The sequence below is a fragment of the Pongo abelii genome, chromosome 12 (genome assembly GCF_028885655.2).
Source record: "Pongo abelii isolate AG06213 chromosome 12, NHGRI_mPonAbe1-v2.0_pri, whole genome shotgun sequence".
NCBI lineage: Eukaryota > Metazoa > Chordata > Mammalia > Primates > Hominidae > Pongo > Pongo abelii.
The window spans coordinates 29520775-29542758 of record NC_071997.2 but is presented as its reverse complement, the minus strand read 5'-3'; the positions used below and the strand labels follow the sequence as shown (position 1 = coordinate 29542758).

The 21984-nt window shown below is 43.6% G+C and overlaps 1 long non-coding RNA gene across 1 annotated transcript in view; it reads right to left on the bottom strand.

Annotated features, from left to right (window-relative positions):
* Positions 1-17624, bottom strand: part of LOC103889554 (uncharacterized) — a 43000-nt gene extending 25376 nt beyond the window's left edge. The window contains exon 1 of the long non-coding RNA XR_653929.3: positions 17058-17624. This is a non-coding gene — a long non-coding RNA (uncharacterized LOC103889554). The remainder of the gene's footprint in view (positions 1-17057) is intronic.
* Positions 17625-21984: the final 4360 nt, after the last annotated feature.

Here is a 21984-nt window from a genome sequence, read left to right as displayed (position 1 = left end):
ACATGTATGCAACAGAGAACAGAGCCTCAGGTTTAGTATTTGTGATTTTGGGGTCCCATGGGGTTAACTGGCAACTCATTTGTTAGCCTCAACCCTTCCTGGATTCTGGAGAATGAGGACACTTAGAGGAAGTCCTCTTTGTCACTCCTCCCCTGCCAAACACTACTGATTCCGACATTTCACACAGCTATCTGCATCAATTCTAAAAAACGAGACGTGGTCTAGGTGAGGCTTTTCCTGTCAATAGCACTTTTCTGTTGTTCTTTGATTTGATTTCTGTTGTTCTTGCTTTTTAATGGGAAAAATGGCTACACTGTGGTAGAAAATTAAATAGTTTATGAGTTTCAATACTCGTTAATAGATGTTAAGTGCTGTGACTTATTAAAATGCTAATAATTCTTCAGCATGTAAAAATTAAGCATAAAACCTCTAACATGATCAACTTAATTGTGTGTGGTACTGATGCAGAAGGATGGTAACGGGGAATGCAGAGTGAAATCTTTATATTGTGTATTTGTAACAAAAAAGAGCTTGGCCAAAGCATTATCTGAAGAGAAACTTAATTAGACCATTGGAAACACAACAGAAAACATCGAGTCAGTAATTGTGAGCAGGAGTCCAAATTCTCCAGGCTCCTAAAGGAAATCTGTGATGTCTTTTGCTTCCTATGTGGATAACCTGGCATCCTCCCAGGGCTGATTTTTTTTTTAAACTTAGTATCAGATTATGGTATAAACATTTCTCCAAGTCAATAAAACTCTTAATACACATAATTTGAGTGCCTTTATAATACTTAATGGAGTAGATGTATCATTTTCTTCTTAACCATTAGATATGTAGGCTTTCTTATTTTGTTTTTTGTATTCATGGTGTTTATTATGTTCTTATGCGATAGTCCCAGGAGAAATACCAGATGAGAAAGAATGAACATCTTGATGTAATATGATGTATTTTTGTCTAGATTTTTTTTCCAAAGGTGTTGTGTAAATTTATATCCCTTAGGAGAGAGTTTACCCCAGGAAAGCCTTTCCAGAATCTAATGGTGTATGCTTAAAGAGAAACATGTGCTAATTTAGTAACAGGAATGTGATATCCCATAGTTCTTTTAATTTGCTTTTTCTTGTTTGTTAGGTGGGTAAAACTTTTGCCCTGTGCATCTGTTAACAATTTAAAGTCGTTTTTGAAAATTGTTTGTGTCCTTTAAGTAATACCTATGAATGATTTCATCTATTTTATTGACTCTAAAATTCCATTGAGGAGCCAAAATGTAATTTACTTTATCCTTTTTCTGCTTTTGGATACGGGTTGTTTATGAATTCCACTATTATAAATAGACTCTTGTATTCATGCAGTGGATTTTAAAAGGGTGGCTTTTGTGTGTCAGTCACTGTTCTTATAGCAGTGAACCGATTAGACAGAGGGACTGCCCTCAAGGAGTTCACACTCCCCTGTAGGCAGAAGAAACAGACCCTAAACAGAGAAGCACATGCTATGTCAGCAGGAGCTGTGAAGCTCCTAGCAGTGCTGTGAAGAAAAATAAACAGGCTAAGGGGAATCAAGGGTGGTGGGGAGGTGGAGTCCAAGCTATTTTACGGAGAGTATTTAGAGAGGGTCTGATTTATAGGAGACTAGAAAGATATAGGGGAGCAAGCCAGCAGATATCTGGGGAGAAAGTACTTTAGTCTGAGGATATAGACAGTGCAAAGGCCCTGAGGCAGATATTAGAGAAAGGACATGAGGCCCACGGGCTGGTATGCAACAGGTTAGGATGAGGTCAGAGACATGGAAAGGATCCGATTTGACTGTAAGCAGATAGAAAGCCATCTTGGGGCTTAAGGCATGGAAGTGGTCGATACCAATGACGTGGCTTTTTGTAAAAGCCTCCTCTGGCTGCTGTGTAGGGAAAGATGATAGAGGGGCACAGGAGAAGCAGAGCCCAGTGAGGCCACTGCAGTATTCCCGGTGAGGTTATGCTGGAGGTGGTGAAAAATGGTTGGATTCTAGACATAGTTTGAAGAATTGGCCGATGGGTTGATTGTGACATGTGAGAGAAAAAGAGAAGCCAAGGATAACTCAAAATTTTTTTGGCTTAAAGTACTACCATGTAGAAGTAGAAAATGGCACGTTGGCTCCAGAACTCTATTTTTGGATATAGGAATTTTGAGACAATCCTTGAGCCAAGGGCAGATGTGAAGTGGGCAGTTGGTGGGAGCCTGCCACTCCTGTAAGAGGCCTGGGTTGCAAATCCAAACCCAGTGGTCACAAGCAACTGAAAGTCATAGTACGTCCTAGGGAGCGGGTTCAGAGGGAGGAAGAGCTGAGAGCTGAGAACCATGCCCTGGGCACTCCATCAACCTCCATGTAGGACTGATGAAGAGGAAGCAGGCTAGGAAGCAGCACTAAGGTAGGAGGAGAGCCAAGAGATGTGGTGCCCAGGAAGCCAGGTGAACAAAACTGTTCCAAGGAAGAGATGGTGCGTTGGAGGAGGGCTGCAAACTGAGCATGTGGCTAAGCATGGGGACCTTGACAGAAGCTCACGTAGATGCAAATGAAGGTCAGGTTGGAGTGAACTGAAAAGAGATTGGAAGAAAAAGTGGAGATGGAGACTACAGACCACCATTTCGAGGAGTTTTACCATAAAGAAGAGCTGACAAATGGGGCTGTAGTTCACAGGGAATGAATAACAAGAGGGTTTCTCTTCCTTTTTTGTAAATTGGGAGATATTTCGTCATGTCTGCTTGCTCCTGTAGAGAGGGAAGAAATTATGATTTGAGAAAAAGAGGGGACAATTGCTGGTGTGAAGCCCTTGAATAGGCAAGAGGGGACAGGACCAATGCTCAAGTGGAAGTGTGGGCTACAGTAGGCATATGATCAATTCCTCCATGGTAAGCAGGAACAGGCAGAGTACCTAGGTCTAGATTTAGGTGAGTTCCTAGATTTGTTGGTGGAAGCTTGCAGAAATTCTTTTCTGATTGCTTCTGTCTTTTCACTGGAATAAGAAGCAAGTTCATTGGCTGAGAGGATGGTTGGAGGCAAGGAGGGTGAAAATAGCTGTCAAGGAGAGCAGAGCAGACACGTGAATGGATGAGGGGAGTTCAGGAGTGCTCAGGCACCACTTGAAACAAGTGGGCAGGATTTTTCATTCAGACCTGCTGGCTGGCTGTGTGGTTATAGTCAGCCCCATTCAGCTACTCAGTTGCAGGTGTGAAGAGGGTTAGGTTTCATCATGATTGGGGATTTGTAGGCAAGCGTAGTGCAGGGAAAGAGGGCCAGAAATTCTAAGGGATAAGCACAAGAATGATGGATCCCACTGGAATCTAAACCTGGACAAAAAGGAGGCTAAAATTTAAAGGATCTACTACGATGTTCTTCATGAACATAGCTTCTTTCATATTCCCATCTTTAGACAAAAGAGTGACAGCAATACCTATAGAAGCACAAATGTACAGTGCTAAAAGTCTAACAGAGATAAGTTGAAAAGTTAACTGCCTTATTAATTAGCTCCTAGTTAACTTCTTACTAACTTGATTCAGCCAAGTCTGAACTTTGCTAAGGCATCTTCTAGGAATAATGCATTTAAAAAGGAGGGTAATAAAACTCTGGCTTGGGGAAAGAAGAAGATACATTTTCTCATCAAGCTGCCTAACTAACATGGTGGCCTGGGCCTCACTCAGCCTATAAACTGGATCCAGGAGAGATTCTGTTATGCACTTAACGAGGTTTTTAGGTACCACTGGCAGCTGCTTGAGTGATGAGCTGTCAGGTGGTGTAAATGACATTCTTACTCAACCTCCAATCCCTTCAGTGAACAAATAGCAAAGCTCCTGCCCTCATGTAGCTTATAGTCTAGTGGGGAAGGAGGCAATAACAGAATTGAGAAGTAAGATACAAGGCAAGTAAGAGGATAGAGTGCTTTAGGGGTTGGGGTTGGGGATTACACTGTAAATGGAGTAGTCATGGACAGCCTCACTTTGAAAGTGACACTTATATAAATATCTGAAGAAAGTAAAGGGGTGAGCCTGTGAATATCTAGGGAAGAGTATTCCAGGCAGAAGGAACAGCAAATGCAAAGGGAGGAGTGTCCCTGGTGTGTTTAAGGAGACCACTGAAACCGGAGCAGGTGGAGAGGTGGAGCTCTCCTCTGGTCTGTGTGATGAGGATAAAGTTGGAGGCGAGAGAAGAAGCAGAGAGAGCTGCAAGGTGATCCCTGCAGTCACCCAGGTGAGAGGCTATGGGGACGTGGTCAGTGGGGGATGCCATCATGGACCTTCACTCTCAGTTCTCATTCTACCTTTGCAGACCCCCTCAGGGAAGAGACCTATAGGACTTTGAGACAAGGAAAGTCTAAATAATTGAGGAAGTTTGACAAGGCCTCCCTTGAGAACTAACTTGGAGAACAAGAAAACAACAACAACAACAACAGCAAAGAGTTTCTGGGTTCCAGGCAGAAAGGAAGTCAATAACCATAGTCCAAGAATGGGAGAACTTGGTTGGATTTCTTGATACTTGCAACTTCCCCATATTTATTAGCTTGGCACCCTCAGTGCATTTGTGGTGATTAGCAATAACAATGAAATGCCTCACAGAGATAGGAAGAGATCGGGAAGTCAAGCAAATGGAAACTTTCTTTGCAGCCAGGCTGGAATGGAAAATAAATCACAAGGAACTGGGACCATGGTGACAACTCTGGAAGGCTCTGATGCAATGGGGTGGGGAAGGTGCTTATTGTTGATGACAACTTTCTAGAGGCCTCTGAGCTATCCGAAAGTGATAGAAAACAAGGACGTTGTTTAATGCTTTTCCTGAAAGATGACTATCTCCAAGAGGCCACATAATATCACCTAGCCATCTCCATCTTCAGAGAAGTGCCACCAGCATCTGAATTAACACCTGTTGCATTTTGTGTTGGACTGCAAAATGATGGGAATTTAATTTCATCACACTTTTGCTCATTCCTTAGCTCATATTTTGGATCAAATGGTTCAGGGAGTTCACCTCACTCAAGAAAAGTTTCTAGATGACCCAACCACAATCTAGTTGCTTAGAAGAAGAAAAGACTCAGCTGCAGGTATCAACTCAATGGAGTTTTTGACTTTTACCTCCAACAGTGTTCACTCTTAAAGGTGACTTGATTCTCTTAAGAGCTTCCCAGTCAAGAAGAAATAGAAATATCTAAATAGACTAATAACAAGAAGAGAGACTGAGTTATTAATCAAAAAGCTACCCACTGAGAAATATCCAAGTCCAAACTCTTACTGGTGAATTCTACTGAACACTTGAAGAAAAATGAATGCCAATTCTTTAAAAACTTTTCCAAAAGACAGGAAAGGAGGGAACACTTCTCAACTCATACTGTGAGGCCAGTATAACCTTAATACTAAAGCCAGACAAAGACATGACAAGATAAAAAGCTACAGACCAATATCTCTTATGAATACAGATGCAAAAATTCTCGCAAAATACTAGCAAACTGAATCCAGCAACATGTAAAAAGGATTATAAACCATGATCAAGTAGTGTTGTATTAGTTGGTGTTCTCCAGAGAAACAGGGTCAATAGGATGTGTATATACACATCTGTATGTATACGTAAAAAGATATTTATTATAAGGAATTAACTCAGGTGGTTCTGGAGGCCGAGAAGCCCAGACCCAGGAAAGCTAATGGGATAGATCCAATTTGAGTCTTAGTCCAGATGTCCCAGCTCAAAGACAGTGAGGCAGAAGAGAGAATTCTCTGCTGGGCGTGGTGCCTCGCACCTGTAATTCAAGCACTTTGGGAGGCTGAGGCAAGTGGGTCACTTGAGGCCAGGAGTTCAAGACCAGATTGGCCAACATGGTGAAGCCCTGTCTCTACTGAAAATACAAACATTAGCCGGGCATGGTGGTGTATGCCTGTAATCCCAGCTACTCAGGAGGCTGAGGCACGAAAATCACTTGAACCCAGGAGGTGAAAGTTGCAGTGAGCCAAGATTGCGCCACTGCACTCCAGCCTGTGCAACAGAGCAAGACTCTGTCTCAAAAAAAAGAAAGAGAGAATTCCCTCTTACTCAGCCTTTTGTTCTATTTAGGCCTTCAGCAGATTGGATGAGGCCCCCCACCGTGGGGAGGGCCATCTGCTTTAAGGAGAGGAGCCTCTGGTCAAGATTACAACTACAAGTGGCCCCATTAAAGATAGTGATGTGATTACTCCCAGCAGGTTCACAGATCCATGCAAGTTACCCTGGGTTCTTGTGGGAAACCGCTCCTTTCAGACCACATCCCTTTGTCACAGGGTTGTCCTTAAAGATCCACAAGCAAACAGCTACCTTTCAATTGAATTTGGGGAAACCAAAATGCCTCCCCAGCCTCAAATGAGTCCCCTAATCCCTTATTCAAAGAACTTTAGCAAATAAGATCAAAGTTTTGTTTCCCGTAACTAACAAAATGTCCCCACGAGAGACATTTACACTTTGGTAATGAATAAAGTTATACCCATTTCATGCTATACATGGATGAAAATGGAGAGAGGTTGGGTATCTCTGAGGACCTAAAGATAATCTAGGAAGCAAAGGGTGATGAAAAGGAACAATTTTTGATTCTCAGTGTTGGCTTTGTCCCCTCTAATAGCCAATCAAAAATAAAGGAAGATCCCTTATCCTTGGATAAAGCTTTTCAGTTGATAATGCATGTGCATGATCTCATTTGGTCTTTAGAAGTAGCTCATAGAAGTAAACATGAATGTGATTCCCATTTTCAGGGAAAGAAAGTGGAACATAAATATAATGATCACCCAAGGCCAGTCTGCTATTAAACAGTAGAGCTAGGACCTAAGCCCAGGTCTCTAAATTCCAAATCATGGATTCTTTCAACTACCCTGATGTGGAAGGACTTTGTCTACTTTTTCCCAGATAGAGGTTTTAAATCACAGCTGGTACCCTTTAATATGAGACAACGATTCTTTAAAAAATAATTTTCAAGGAGTTTCTTAGATCAACTGAAAACTGAGGAGAAGAAGAGTGACAAGCACTCCTTTTATAAATTCATCATTAGAATGCTTAAGTTGATCTCTTGCCCCAAAAGACTGCACCCTATAGAGGAAGTGTAAATTGCTACGCCATGAGCCTGTGTTTGAGAATTTGCTGTTTTAATTCAGGCCCTTGATGCAGCAATTGGGTTCTGACAAATGAATTAAGGAGAGTTTCAGAACTGGCCTTTGCTGGAGGGAGGAGGGGTTTGATTGAATTACTCTAAATCCTAGGAGACATGCTAATGATATTAGCATTTGTGCTGCTCGGAGTCAACAGGAATCTGCCTTACCCAAGAGTACCTGTGTTGGTGGCCTGAAAGTGGGTCAGAGATTTTTTTTTAAGATAAACATTCTTCTATTTCCATATTAAACACTATGTAGGTCATTGTGTACCAAAGGGCTCAGTTGATGTTGAAGCTGAAAGAATCAGAATTGTACATCTTTCTGCTACACAGGGTTGTGGTGGCTGAGCAAGTGGCTGTTTTTGATGCAGTAGGTGGGGTGCAGTGGAGATGAATGGGAAAAGAGAGGAAGGAAGAGCATGCCAGCCTCAGATCTTCTCTCTGAGAATCAGAGACCTTGGAAGGTAAAGCAGGACAAGCATGGGGTCTCCAAGGCAGGGCACTTTGATAAAAAAGAAACCTTCAACCCTCATGAGCAAACATGAACTGCACCCCCAGATCACAGGAGGCCTTGGTCACCCCTCTGTCCTTCTCCTCTGGCTAGCTAGGGGACCAGGAGCAGGCCTGCCTTGAGTCTGATGAGGTGTGCATTGAGTTGGGGGTGCTGCTGAGGCAGGAACTGCACATTGTTCAATCAGTTAATTAGCAATGAGATTTGGAATCTTTGCACCTTCTGTATCTTGTAGCCCTGACACAAAACCTGGGGTGCCCCACCCTGTTTAGGACTCTGGCACTGAGGACACCAGATGGGATTGAAGGATCACCTCCACCCTTGCTATTTAGGTTTTCTATGATATTGGGGTTTCTTGCCTGCTTCTATTAAAACACTCCAGTTAGAGAAAAGCCTTTCTGGGAAACAAAGAGAGGTGTGTCATCGTATTTTTATTGAGACATCTGGGGATGCCTTGAAACATACACCTTAAAGGAGTCATACTTCCAAGGCCTGAAAAAGAACAAGTATGTGAAGTGACCTTGACTATGCAACTTCTTTTCCCTGATCTCAATTTCTTTGTCAACTGATGAACTGTTGAACTCAACAAGGATATTTGGGCTTGCTGATATAATGACTGGAGGATCCCTTGAGGACACTATTCTGCTTATACTGCTGATATATGACTGCAGTAAGGACTCTGCATCCCAGCAGGGCTGCTGATGCCCTGGCCACAGGGAGTGGGCTTTTCTAACACCAATTCCTAAAGAAGACCTTAGTTCACTACACCTGGTTTACCTTTCACCAATGGGACCAAGACCCAGCTCTCAAAGTGAATGTGTCTAACACTTGTGAGCAGCTCTTGGGGCAGAGCTGGCGTGGACACATCTGAGGGACCATCCCGGCTCCAGAGCTTCCTGCAAGGTTGGCTGAGGCCTTCGCTGGGCATCACAGCCCAACTTCTCACCCTCCCAATCCCACCTCCTTCTCCAGTGTTGATCCTGAGAGCCCAGAGGAACTCCAATGGTGGAGATGGGATTGGGGATCAGGCAAAAAGGAAGAGGTTGGACTGGATGACCACTGAGGTGTCCTAAGGCTGTGATGCTAAGTCTGTGTTCACAACCCCAAGGGGTCTGGGCTGCTAACTAATACGACAAATTCCTAAGCCCTGCCTTCGCCAGCTCCACTGACCTGCATTTTTAGCAAGCTCCAGGGCCATTCACCCAACCACTAAGTGAGAGCAGCTGCCTTAGAAGGGAATCCTTATGGTCTTGACTCCAGCATAGCTACAAGGCAGGTCAGTTCTTTGTTAATATTTTAATTTTATTTTTAAATTGTTATTTATTTATTTTCTTGAGTCTGGGTTACGAGACTGGCTAATCTTTGTATTTTTGATGGAGACAGGGTTTCACCATGTTGTCCAGGCTGGTCTTAAACTCCTGGCCTCAAGCAATCCACCTGCCTCGGCCTCCCAAAGTGCTGGGATTACAGGCATGAACCATCATTCCTGGCTGCGAAAGTTCTGAGTCATCTGAGGTCAGTGTGGAATTTGGCTGATGGTCTTCTGGGCATAAGGAAGAGGGCTGGGGGCACTGGGGAGCTGTATCTTTCACAGAAGAAACTGTCATTTAAAGGAATATCAGCACCCACTGCCACCTCTTCTTGGTCCAGCACACTGTCCTCACTTCTCAGAGTGAAGTGACCTCCATGTTTGAGTGGTTTTGCTATTCATGTTTCCTGCAAGGTATGTTACTCCAAACAGATTTTTCTGGAGAGGTAATTTACATAGGTTATATCGAAAAATACAAGGGTCAGAGATTATTTGCAACTTTCAAGTGCAATTATCCAAGGATGTTGATACTCATCCAAAAAAAGAGAAAAACCTCTAATCGGCTATTAAATATTTATAGGTCATTTTATTATTAATTTATTTCGGCAGGAACTCAGGAAAGCACCCACATTTTATAGCTGACCTAATCATTCAGAGCTAACCCTGGCCACACAAAATGAGCATGAATCATATCATGAAATTCTGCAGCAAAAAAACTCAAATCTCAGCTTTACAGTTTTCTTAATTACCATTTGAGCTGGCTTCCAGCTTTGCACCCAAACACACTTTCTCTCTGGTCAGTCCTTGCTTCAACAAGACCATAGCTAGGGCAGCATGCTGCAGAGACAGGCATGAGGCTTTGCACACAGAGCTCCAGCACTGGGTAGCCCTGTGGCCTGGGCAAGCTACTTGACCTTTCTGAGCCTCACCTTCCTCATCTCTAAAATAGGGCCACTAAACTCCTTCCTTTGCAGGTTTCTTGTAGGGCTTAGATGAGACGGAGTATCCTAGCACATAAGACGGGCTGAAGCACCTATCCAGCGGGACTGGACGTGCCTGAGTGCACAGTAAACAGTCAGATACATCCTCCTGCTCACAGTTTTAGGCAGAATTAAATAAATGCCCAGAGCTGGGGCAATGGCAGAGGAGAGGCTGTGAGGGTCCTCACTGCCTAGTCAGTGAAGGAGAAACAGCAAATGACAGGACAAGGAGACAAGGCTAAGCACCAAATGAGCAGCAAAGATAAATACTCCAGAATTATTACTGCAGAAGCACATGATCTGGAAGGCCCAGAATGGCTTTCTAGAGCAGCGGCTCTCAACCTCGGCCGCACAGTAGCATCCTCTGAGCAACCTAAACAAGGTGCCAAGACCTGAGTCCTGCTCTCAGTGACTCTGATGGAATCTCTCTGGGGTAGAGCCCAGGCATTTGTGTTTCTGGAAGTCTCTCGCTTATTCTAGCGTGTAGCCGGGTGGGATCTGCTGCACTAGAGGAACGTGACCTGAAAACAGCACTTACTTACTCCAACATCTAAACAGCACTTGGCCATTTCCAAGCACTTTCACCTGCATGGCTCAGGAGACCCAGACTGGTGGGGGAAGGGGAGGAGTTTGGACCAAGGCCTGGAGGGCTATGTGACAGTGATGTTTCCCTTCCAGAGAATTCTGGGTCTATTCCTCGGGTTCTGTGGTCACAAAGCTATCAAAGTCACCATTTCACTTCTACCTTAGAGAGAAAAAATAGTTGTCCCTTAAAACAGGTAAATAGTCTTCAACAGTGGGTGGAAATAGCTCCAAGTCTTTGCAGCTCATACCATTTGAGGTGCTCCCTCAAGCAAAGGATACAGAATTACAAATACAAAAACCTTAAGCTTCATTAGCTTTAGGCTAGATCAACCCCTGAGAGGGGGGTCACACGCACTTCGCCCCTCACCAGGTTAGATAATATGCCCGAGGTCCCATGGCCAGTAGTGGGTAGGACTGGCATTGGAGTCCAGGTCTGACTCTGTAACCTCTTCATGGCTACTGGGAACCCCAGTATCAGTCCTATCAGATTCACTAAAATGTTTTTATTTGAATACTGATCCCACAGTGGAAGTTAAACTTGTCTGAGCCCTGACCAACTCTTCGTCTCCATCTGTAGGCACTGTCCCATAAGTGCTTCTCAGGAAGGGGCCAGGAAAAACTCTACCGCCAAGGCCCACCCTTGCACAGCAGCCCCCAGGCAAAGTGCCAAGGACTACAAGGGGAAACCTCTAGTGTGGCTCCAGCCAAAGGAAGGACGTTTATGGGCTGGCCCTGCCAGAACATTTTCTGGGATTTAAAAACAGAGCTGGAACTAAGTCCTTTTAGGGAGGCAGGAAGCCAGTGCAGGAGTTGCTGCTGGCAGAAGAGAGCCTGGGGCCACGAGGAGCCCGCCTGGGGCTGGCAGAGAGTGAGAGAGAGAAGCCCAGCGATGGGATGGGGTAGGGGAAGAGCCAAGGGGCCACCGCCATCCTGGGAACACAGGCCAACCCCAGTGGTGGGGAGCAGAATAATCAGTGTCCAGCCACCTCCACTCAGCCTGTTGGCCTTAAATGTCCTTTCATCCTTGCAGAGGGGAGGTACCTGCTCAGAGTTCATGGATCAGGGTTCACCTGACAGCTCACACTTCCACACCCTTACCCTGACTTTAGACAAGGTTGTTTGTCTCTTTTGGCCCAGGTTTTTCATCTGAAAAATGAGGAGATAATTATAGCTTCCTTGCATGGTGGTTGCGATGACCAGAGAGGAAGTATGCAACAGATTAGGCATGGATTAAGGCCTCAGTGAACCACAGCTATGCTTGCGACACTAGCTTTTTAGAACATTTTATTTATTTTGAATGAATGAGGAGTATCATTGCTTACTCTCACAGTGAAATAGACACAGAGAACTTCAGGGCGGAAATGGGGACCTTGAGACTCCCAGAATCACTGCAGCCTCTAGAATTTAGGGGCCTGCAGATGGTCAGTGGTGGAGAAAGCCTGATGGATTGGCTGGCCTCAGAACTCCAGAGAGCCCATGGTTGAGGGTGACTCTGTTAACTGAAGGCCTGCCTACTGGCAGCCTCCAGTTTGGATTTTAGTGACAGCCCATGAGCCTCAGGCTAGGATCGCTGGCTACAGTGGGCTTGGTCAGAATGCATGGCTCCCATGCTAAGCCACAGTAGACAAGTCATGGTGAGGCTTATGGGACCTTTTCTGCTCTTAAAAGGAGAGGATTCTTTCTGGCATCTCGTTATAGGCTGTACTGATGAGAGGTGCCGGAGTGAGCCGGGTGGGCTGGTGTCCAGACCTGGCTCTGCTGTCCGCCAAGTGTGTGACCTGGAGATGGCATTTCCCCCTGCTGAGGTCCAAGAGGCCTCATTAGCCAAATGGAGGTGTGGCCTGGGTGACCTCCAAGCTGCTCATGCACTTTATTGCACCTATTGCAATAGTCCATGAAAATACACCTAATAAACTAACTTTGGCTCTATTATCAAGCAATAAATACAGTCAACGAATAAACGAATCAATCAACCAGGCATGAAAAGAGGACCCATTAAGGGCTTAGTGTGGTTCTAAACACTTGGGGGCATTCAAGAAAACTTTGCTGACAGTTAACTCTCAGCCTCTCAAGAACCTACAGTACAGCTGGCATCCAATGTCCCACCCATTGCAGTGTCCTCTCCCAATTCTATCACCCATGTCTTTGTTTGAAACTCTCCCGTGCACACTGATCTTGGTCTCTAAATGCCATTTCCATATATAAGAAGTCTGGGCTGCTTGGAGAAATGGCTGATTCCAGGACTGGGACAGGAAAGAACAAGATTGACCTGGATCATCTTGTAATGCCAGAAAGTAAGGAAGTACTCAAAGAATGCTGGGGACATGTTCAAAGGACTCAGGAGACAGAAGCCAGCTTGAAAGGGCTCCCACTGACCAAACACGGGACAATTTAGAGCATCTAAACAAATCATGCCAATAATATATTTTAAGCCATTAAAATAATAAGATTCCTCAAGTCCATGCCTGCATAAATACATAGCCACCACTGGGAAAGCAGTCATGTGTGGTCTGTGCATCACTCTCAGCTGTGGAAGATGGGCCTTGGGCCTGGAACATTTTCTTATGGGAAGATAAAGAGCCTGCATAGCCTGTGCTGGGCTTATCACCTGGGAGGGGATATCGTTCCCTGTTACAAATTGCATGTACACTGCTGTGTTCTGCTTCAGTGTGTGATCTGATGGCTGTCAGACATATCCCCAGCTTTTCGCATTTCAGACCCTACGTGGGGAAGATTTGGGGTCCATGAAGCAGGTTGTGTGTGATCACACTGCCTACATCACCTGTGGAGTGGACCCACCAGCCATGGGGTCCAGTGCAATGCAAGGGGCTAGATCTTGTGTGCACGCTGCTTCTCCCCTGGCTGCAAGTCATCACTGGGCCACTCGAGCCAGGTGTGCATGTTGTCTTTTCCCAAAGACCTCAAATCCTGTCTGGTGTCTTCCCTGGGTGACACTTAGCTACTTTTTAACATCGGCCATATGCACATTATATTCTTTCTTGCAGCCCAGCCTGATGACCTACTGAACAGGGAAATACCCTCAGATAGACAGCAGAGGGAAAGCTCTTTCTTACAGTCAATCACCAACAATGGGACAAGCTGACATCAGGCACTGATACATTGAGAAGGATAATATCAACATGAATTCCTGAATTTGGTCATTATATAATGCTATGGCAGATACTTAAGGTGGTCCTCATGATCCCACCACCTGGTGTTCTTTTTTGAGATGGAATCTCACTGTGTCACCCAGCCTGGAGTGCAGAGGCATGATGTCGGCTCACTGCAACTTCCGTCTCCTGGGCTCAAGCCTTCCAAGTAGCTGGGATTACAGGCACCCACCATCACGCCTGGCTAATTTTTGTATTTTTAGTAGAGAAGGGGTTTCACCATGTTTGCCAGGCTGGTCTCAGACTCCTGGCCTCAAGTGATCTGCCAGCCTCAGCCTTCCAAAGTGCTGGGATTACAGGCATGAGCCACTGCACCTAGCCCATCTCGTGTTCTTGATTTGTGTGACACCCTTCCCTTGAGAAGGGGCAAGACCTATGACTTTTTTCTAACCAATAGATTATGGCAAAAGTAACTAGAGGTCTGCAGTTATGTGCACATCATTACATGATTGTGTTACGTAAGATTGTAGCCGCTTCCTGCTGGCGTCTCTCACTTTCTTGGTGGTTTTGAAGAGTCAAGCTTCCATGCTGTGGGTTATCTGTGATGGGAGGCACTGAGGGTGTCCTCTAGGAGCTGAAAGCAGCTTCCAGCAGAGATACCACAAGGAGCTGAAGCCCTCAGTCCTGCAGCTGCAAGGACTGAACTCTGCTAAGACAGGCAGATTCTTCCCCAAGCAAGCCTTAGATGAGACCATAACCCTGACCCACCCTTGATTACAGCATTGTGCAACCCTATACAAAGAACCCAGCTAAGCCATACCCAGGCTACGGGATAATCCCACTGAAACTAAGGGATAATAAATGAGTGTTGTCTTGAGCTGCTAGGTTTGTGGTAATCTTTAATGCAGTAATGGAAAATGAGAGTGAATGTGTTCTGTAACAGAATGTCCTCACTTATGGAAGATGCATCCTGAAGTATGTAGGGAATCATCATACCTACAACTTTGAAAAGGCTCAGCAAAAAATAAATAAAATAACATAAAACTATATATGTTCACAGAGAGAGAGAGATAGAGCCTATGTGGCAAAATGTGAACATTCTGTGAATCCACATAAAGGATATATAAGAGTAATTACTGTAGTTTTTCTATGAGTTTGAAATTTTTCTAAGTAACAAGCTCACTCCTGTAATCGCAGAACTTTGGGAGGCTGAGGCAGGCGGATCGCCTGAGGTCAGGAGTTTGAGACCAGCCTAGATGGTATGGTGAAACCCTGTCTCTACTAAAAATACAAAAGTTAGCTGGGCATGGTGGTGGGCGCCTGTGATCCCAGCTACTCGGAAAGCTGAGGCATGAGAATCACTTGAACCCAGGAGGCGGAGTTTGCAGTGAGCCGAGGTTGTGCCATTGCACTCCAGCCTGGGCAACAGAGTGAGACTCCATCTCAAAAGAAAAGAAAAGAAAAAAGAAAAGCTCTGCCCCAATCACATGACAACCTATTGTCCTGAACACCATCACATTCTCAGACCAGTCCATATTCCACTGTGTTGGAAAGAGCAGACAGTGAGGAATCCATAATTTCTGATTTTTGATGTCTTCCCAACTACACTCTCCTCCAGCCTGACCTTGGGAATAACTGACACAATCATCATCTCGTTTGTTGACATTTTGTATGTATTGTTGTTTCTTTTGGTTTTGAAAACACGTACCTTTGATTTTATCATTTCCTACCTTTTCTTGCAAGTAAGAGGTAAATTAATCTTATGCCTGATATCCTGTGTTTTGGCATTTTGAACTTGAGCTTGCACTTGATTGTCCATGCTACTACTCATTTGTGTTTAAGGGTTGTGGGTTGGAAAGTTCATGTGAGGCACTTTAGTGAAACTAGGGCACCCCATTATTTGCAGTGTCCCCAAGAGAAGGAAGCATGACTTCAACATTTTTAAATGCACAATTCCTGTAAAAAGTCAGTTGGGTTTTGGAAGAAATGGTCTATTTGATGTGATGGCTCATGATTGTGGTGAAGGTTTAGATCACATATTGGCTCAGGTGCCCCAGGGGACTTGCTCTGAATGGTCCCCAGACCCTAATCAGATATTATGCAAATTTTGCTCTTGAAGACTTGGTCTGAGCAAAGATTTTTTGAGTAAGATTGCAAAAGCATAGGCAACAAAAGCAACGATAGACAAATGGGGTAACATCAAGCTAAAAATCTTCTGCACAACAAAGGAAGAAGCAGTCAAGAGAGTGAAGCAACAACCCACGGAATGGGAGAAAATATTTGCAAACTACCCGTCCTACAAGGGGTTAATCGCCAGAATATGTAAGGAACTGAAACAACTCAATAGCAAAAATATAATAAAAATAATCAGATTTTAAAATGAGCAAATGACCTGAAAAGACATTCCTCAAAAGAAGATATACAAGTGGCCAAGAGGCATATGAAAAAATGCTCAACATCACTAATCATTAGGGAAATGCAAATCAAAACCACAATGAGATATCATCTCACCTCCGTTAAAATGGCTACTATCAAAAGACAAAAAAATAACAGATGCTGGTGAAGATGTGAAGAACGGGCAATGTTTGCGCACTGTTGATGGATGAAATGAACATTTGCGCACCCACTGTGGATAACAGTATGAAGGTTCCTCAAAAACCTAAAAATAGAACTACCATATGATTCAGTAATCCCTCTGCTGGGTAGATATCCAAAGAAAAGGCAATCAGTATGTTGAAGAGATACCTGCACTTCCACGTTCATTGTAACACTGTTCACAATAGCCAAGATATGGAATCAACCTGTGTTCATCAATAGTTGAATGAATAAAGGAAATACAGTATGTTTATACAATAGAGTACTATTCAGCCACAAAAGAAGAATGAAATCCTGTCATTTGCAGCAGCATAGATGGAACTGAAGGTAATTATGGTAATTGAAATAAGCCAGGCACAGAAAGACAAATATAGCATGTTGTCACTCATATGTGCAAGCTAGAAAAAGTTGACCTCATGGAGGTAGAGAGTAGAATGATAGTTATTAGGGGCTGGAAGGGTACAGGGTAGAAGGGGATGAAGAGAGGTTGGTTAATGAATACAAACATACAGTTAGATAGAAGGAATATGTTCTAGGGTTCAATAGCACAGTAGGGTGACTACAGTTAACAATGACATATTGTATATTTCAAAATAGCTAGAAGAGAAGATTTGGAATGTTCCCAACACAAAGAACTGATACATGTTTGAGGTCTTGGATATCCCAATTACCTTGACTTAATACGCATTGCATGCATGTATCGAAATATTACATATAGTCCGTAAATATGTACAACTATTACGTATCAGTCTAAAAACAGATGACAGCTAAGGAAGAAGGGCCTCCAGAGAGCCCGATGGGCCAGGACTGTGTGAGTAAATGAGCTTCCTGAGATTACCTGAGCCTTGGTGTGTTCATCTGCGAGTAGGCCTCTTTCCTGAAGACAGAATAGAGACTGAAGGGTCTGTGCTGCTCCAGGTGATGCAGACAGACCCCGGCGGGGCAGTGCTGGACACTCTCCCCCCACTCTCTGCTGTGCACCATGCTGACTTAGCCACAGGTCTGTCCCCAGGACACTGGGCCCTTGGGAGTCTCTGAGAAGCAGTCATTGGTCTTTCAGCTCATTATGAGCCAATGGCTGGTGTGCTTGTCTCGCGGAAATAATTCCTTTATTCCCAATGCTCCAGTTTTCTGATAGGTTAACCACATGGATGGGTGTTCCTTTCTTTTCCTGGACAGACGATGGCATCGTAGCACTTCCTTAGCATACAAAGCACCCGCAACATCTTCCCTTGTTTGATTGAATCAGACATGCTGGAAGAGTCTGCGGTTTAGGGTTTTGCTTCGAGTTCTGGATGAAACAGATGAATGCCATAATCCCTATTTTTCCTAAAAGGGAGACATGAAAATCTTGCGTTTATACTAAAAAGTGTTTCCATCTCATTGAAATTCAGGCTTGAACTATCCACCCTGAACACGTCCAGAAGCCCTTTCTCTAATTCTGGAAGCAGTGATCTCGGGAGAGAAGTTTTCCATCTGTCTCCTTATGATGCTAAGCTGTTAGTGCAGTTCATTATTTATTACATCTCCTGCTTTATGTTAAGCCATGATTTTCTTTTTTACCATATATTAAGAATTCAGTCGGGTTGGTATAAAAATAGGGTTGTTATCCGTGTCTCCAGACTGACTTTTTGAACAGCATATTTTTGGGGGTAGGGGAGATGGTTATAATCATTCCCAAACTACTTTCATTCTTATCCAATACTTAATATTGACTCTGGCTATTCACAATAATACTGCTTCTTAACAGACATGTGTGTGGCTGGAGTGGCCATAAAGAGATACGTCTTCCGAGGCCCTGCATGTGTCTGTAGGGCTGGAGGACATTTGCTCCCAGCGGCAGAGAGATGACATGGGAGAATGTCAGCATATCAAGGCACAGCATCTCACAGTCACAGCAAATCCACAGTCTCTGAATAGGCAGTTTGTGGCATGTGCTTTTAAAATACAAACTAACAGACGCCACAACTGGCATTCCAAACATCTCCTGGTCCTCCAGGGCAGATGGTGCCAAGGCAATGATGTATTTATCAGAGCTAAGCTCCCCAGGCTCATGTGGGGAAGGGAGCCAGGCTTTGGACTCTTAACTCCCTCTTTGCCATCAGGGTTCAGCTCCCCCTTTTCAGCCCTGGGCCGTCTGCGGCTAATGCGCAGAGGGAATCCTGGCCTACCAGCCTGCAGGGACATAGCTGAGTGCACCGCCATGGGGCAGGAAGGCAGTCCTGCACAAGACAGCCCCACGAGGGACAGAAGGAGGAAGGCACTGACACCATGGCCCCCTCTTTCCCCCAGTCCAGTCGTTATTGTCAACTCTCTTCTTGGTAACCCCTGGCCCCTCATGTCCTGCTCACAGAGGCTCAGGGGTGGTGAAGTTGCCTCAAAGGTGGTTATTTTATTGGAACAGAATCAGATCATTTTCCATCCAGCATCTTGTTTGTAGAAATATCCTATTAGACACAGAAAGGAAAAGATCAGTATCTTTTACACCATAATTAAAATATCACTTTTCTCAATGAAACATTATCTAGATTATCCCACAAAACAGCATTGCTTACAACAGTGACTATAAATGTGAGGCTGCCAGCTAGAACACTATAGAAAATGTTAGTTACTGCACCATCTCCCACAGTTGTTCTTTTGATGTGTTGGCTTGGAATAAACAGACTTATCTTTCCTGTCATACAACACTGTCCTTCATTTAATGGAGATGTTATTAAGATAAAATCTCTATTCAATTCCATATTGCACCATATTAACACACACAATTAGTAATGCTTTATCAGTTATGAAGAAAGATGATGACTGCTTTTAAGCTAAATTACCTTTATCATGGTAGCACATGAAAGAAGCGACAAATATTTATCCGAGTGTATGTTAATTCTTATTTAATTTTAATGCTGCTTTTATCAACCAAATTAACCAATGAATTTTATTAAAGGGAATGTTATTATAGAAAAGAGCTTCCAATACTCTCTTCCATCTGTTTTTATTTATATAATTTTGATGGTTTCTTTTTCTCTTTCATTTCATTTCTAATTAAGAGGAACACGTGGAAAATTGAACATTTGGGCTTAATTTTAACAGAATTTGGAATAATTAGAAGTGTGTTCTTGTTAATATAAAGATTGTGAGTGTTGGGATTGCAGGGCTTACATCTGTGCATTTAAACCCCCTCCCATAAGGCATCTTGCTCAGTAAATCTCAAGGGGTGATTGGGGCATTGTAACATGGAAAAATAATCTCACCTTAGTGATTTTACACTTAGGAAGCCAAGCAATTCCTTTTTACAGTTTTAGAAATGCAAGTAGAATGTGACAGCAAGATGCATCTTACAATTCAGGTTGGAGCATTCTCCTCAGCAGTATATAAACCTTGCTTCCCTTGGCCCTGGAATCACACAGGAACTTGTAATGTGTGATTCTCATTGTGGATGGCACATACAGAAGGGAGAGACTGAAATCAAGGAAAGCTCTCCTCCTTGGATTATGACTTTTTTTGACTTAAACTTTCTTGACCTTTTTTTTTCTCCCAAGGTGAGATATCGAGTATAGTAGCAATGTCATTGGGAATTCATACACCCTCAGGTAACAATCTGCAATCAGAAGGGACATACTTACTCTATCTTAGGGCATGTTCAAATTCGCTAGTTTTGAATTACGCTAGTTTTGTTTTTTTGTTGAATTACGCTAGTTTTGTTTTTTTGTTTTTGAGACAGGGTCTCACTCTGTCACCCAGGCTGGAATGCAGTGGCACAATCACGGCTCACTGGAGCCTTGACCTCCCAGGCACAAGCCCTCCTCCTGCCTCAGCCCCTTGACTAACTGGGACTACAGGCATGCAGCCATCATGCCTGGCTAATTTTTAAATTGTTTATAGACTTGGAGTCCCACTATGTTGCCCAGGCTGGTCTAGAACTCCTGGTCTCAAGTGATCCTCCCCCATCAGCCTCCCAAAGTGCTGCAATTACAGGTGTGAGTTATGACGCCCCAGCCTGTGCTAGGTTTCTTATTTGCTCTCTGGAAACCTTCAGGGAGCCAGAACTTATTCCCACCTTTCATTACTTTTAGGAAGGAAACCACAGTGACTGCGCAACTTGAGAGATGCCTCTAGGTGCAGTCAATGAGCCCTGAAGGCCCTTGGCAATGCTGTGGCACAGCTGGTGTCCCCGCAGCCACTTCACATGTGCCCCACTCTCCAAACATAGAGGCAGCCCAGTTTTGGCTGTCTCAGACACCTCTTCACATCGATCTGACGGCAAGTGTGCAAAACATAAAGACACCATCCCGTGAGCTTGACAGGCCCTCACATCGGCCCAAGCTGACCAGATCTCACACTAAAGATCACTTCCTTCTGTAAGAGCCATGCTCATGAAGATTGTGGTGAAAGTGCATTGTGGTTTAGTTAACAGTGAAAGGAGTGGTTTGCATTTCCTAGCATCCATATTTCATGTGCTACGGTTGAAAGCTGCAGAGCAGGACACCTGGAGCCTCCCAGTCTTCATGCTGACACTTACTTGATGCGTGACCTTGAGCAAGTCACTGGTCTCTCTAAGCCTCAGTTCCTTGTCTGTAAAATGGAGCGAATACCTGTTTAATCTATAAAGTGCAATAAATCACACAAATTCTCCTCACACTCAGGATCTTTTAAAGCGAGCAAAAAAACACAAAATTGTTTTTAAATAGTTGAAAACATGACACAGTGCAAACTATCATTATCATTATGTTTTTAATTGAAATCTGAGTCATTTTTTATTTCTTCTAAGCCAAAAAAATCTGAACACTTTACTGAAAAATGGATTGGAAAATGTCTGTGGCTGGCTGATAGGAAACCACTTTCAATTCCAGAAATACCAAAAATGGCATCTCTGAAAATCTAGCTCTGGTTTGGATGCGAAGGGCATTTATAATCTTATAAACCTGAAAACGGCCAAGGGGTGTTTTATCAAGTTGGAAACACTAGTTTGAATTTAGTCCGTATGTGTCAATCTTCAAGTTGCAACTTGCTAGTCATACTGGTAGTGTCATTATTACCATTGAGCTATGATAACCATCTGAAAGCTGGGTTAGAATGGACAGGCTTACAAAATTTTATAGCAGCTCTAAATGACAATCTAATGCATCCAAAGCCTCTCCATCCCCTACTTAAACCAGCACTTCACAGCTATGGAAGACTCATAAAATTCCGAGCCTGGCAATTTATACTTAATCTTTGTAAAGAGCATGTGTTCAGGGCAGCCCCATACTCTGTGAGATGGCATTTGAGTACCAACACCTCTGCTATATAAAACACCTTATCAGTAGTAAATATATTAATTTGACCCCAAGGGAGAGAAGGTGAGAGCAAATCAGCCGCAGCAAGCCATTTACATTCTTTATTTCTGCAGATGAATTCTCCATCTATTTTCATCTTGTAATCAGGCACTTGCCAAATACACAAGAATTTCATTTTCTATCTCCACAGCATATGTGTCTCCTTACTTTGATATGTCCTGTTTTTAGGAAGTAGAGATGTTTTAAAATTATATTTCAAACAGGAAAAAAATCAGTCTCCATATAATTAGTGAATGTAACCAGATTATTTGCAATCAACATATACTTAATGCCTTATTACCCTAATGGAAGTTATTGTAAGTGATGATAAAATTGGCAGAAATAAGTTATGCTAAGTGATGATAAAATTGGTATTATTAAGTGATGAAAACCTTTTACCTTCCGCTGTTTTTTTTTTCCCCATCTCTAATCTACCCAAATTCATCTTTAATGAGA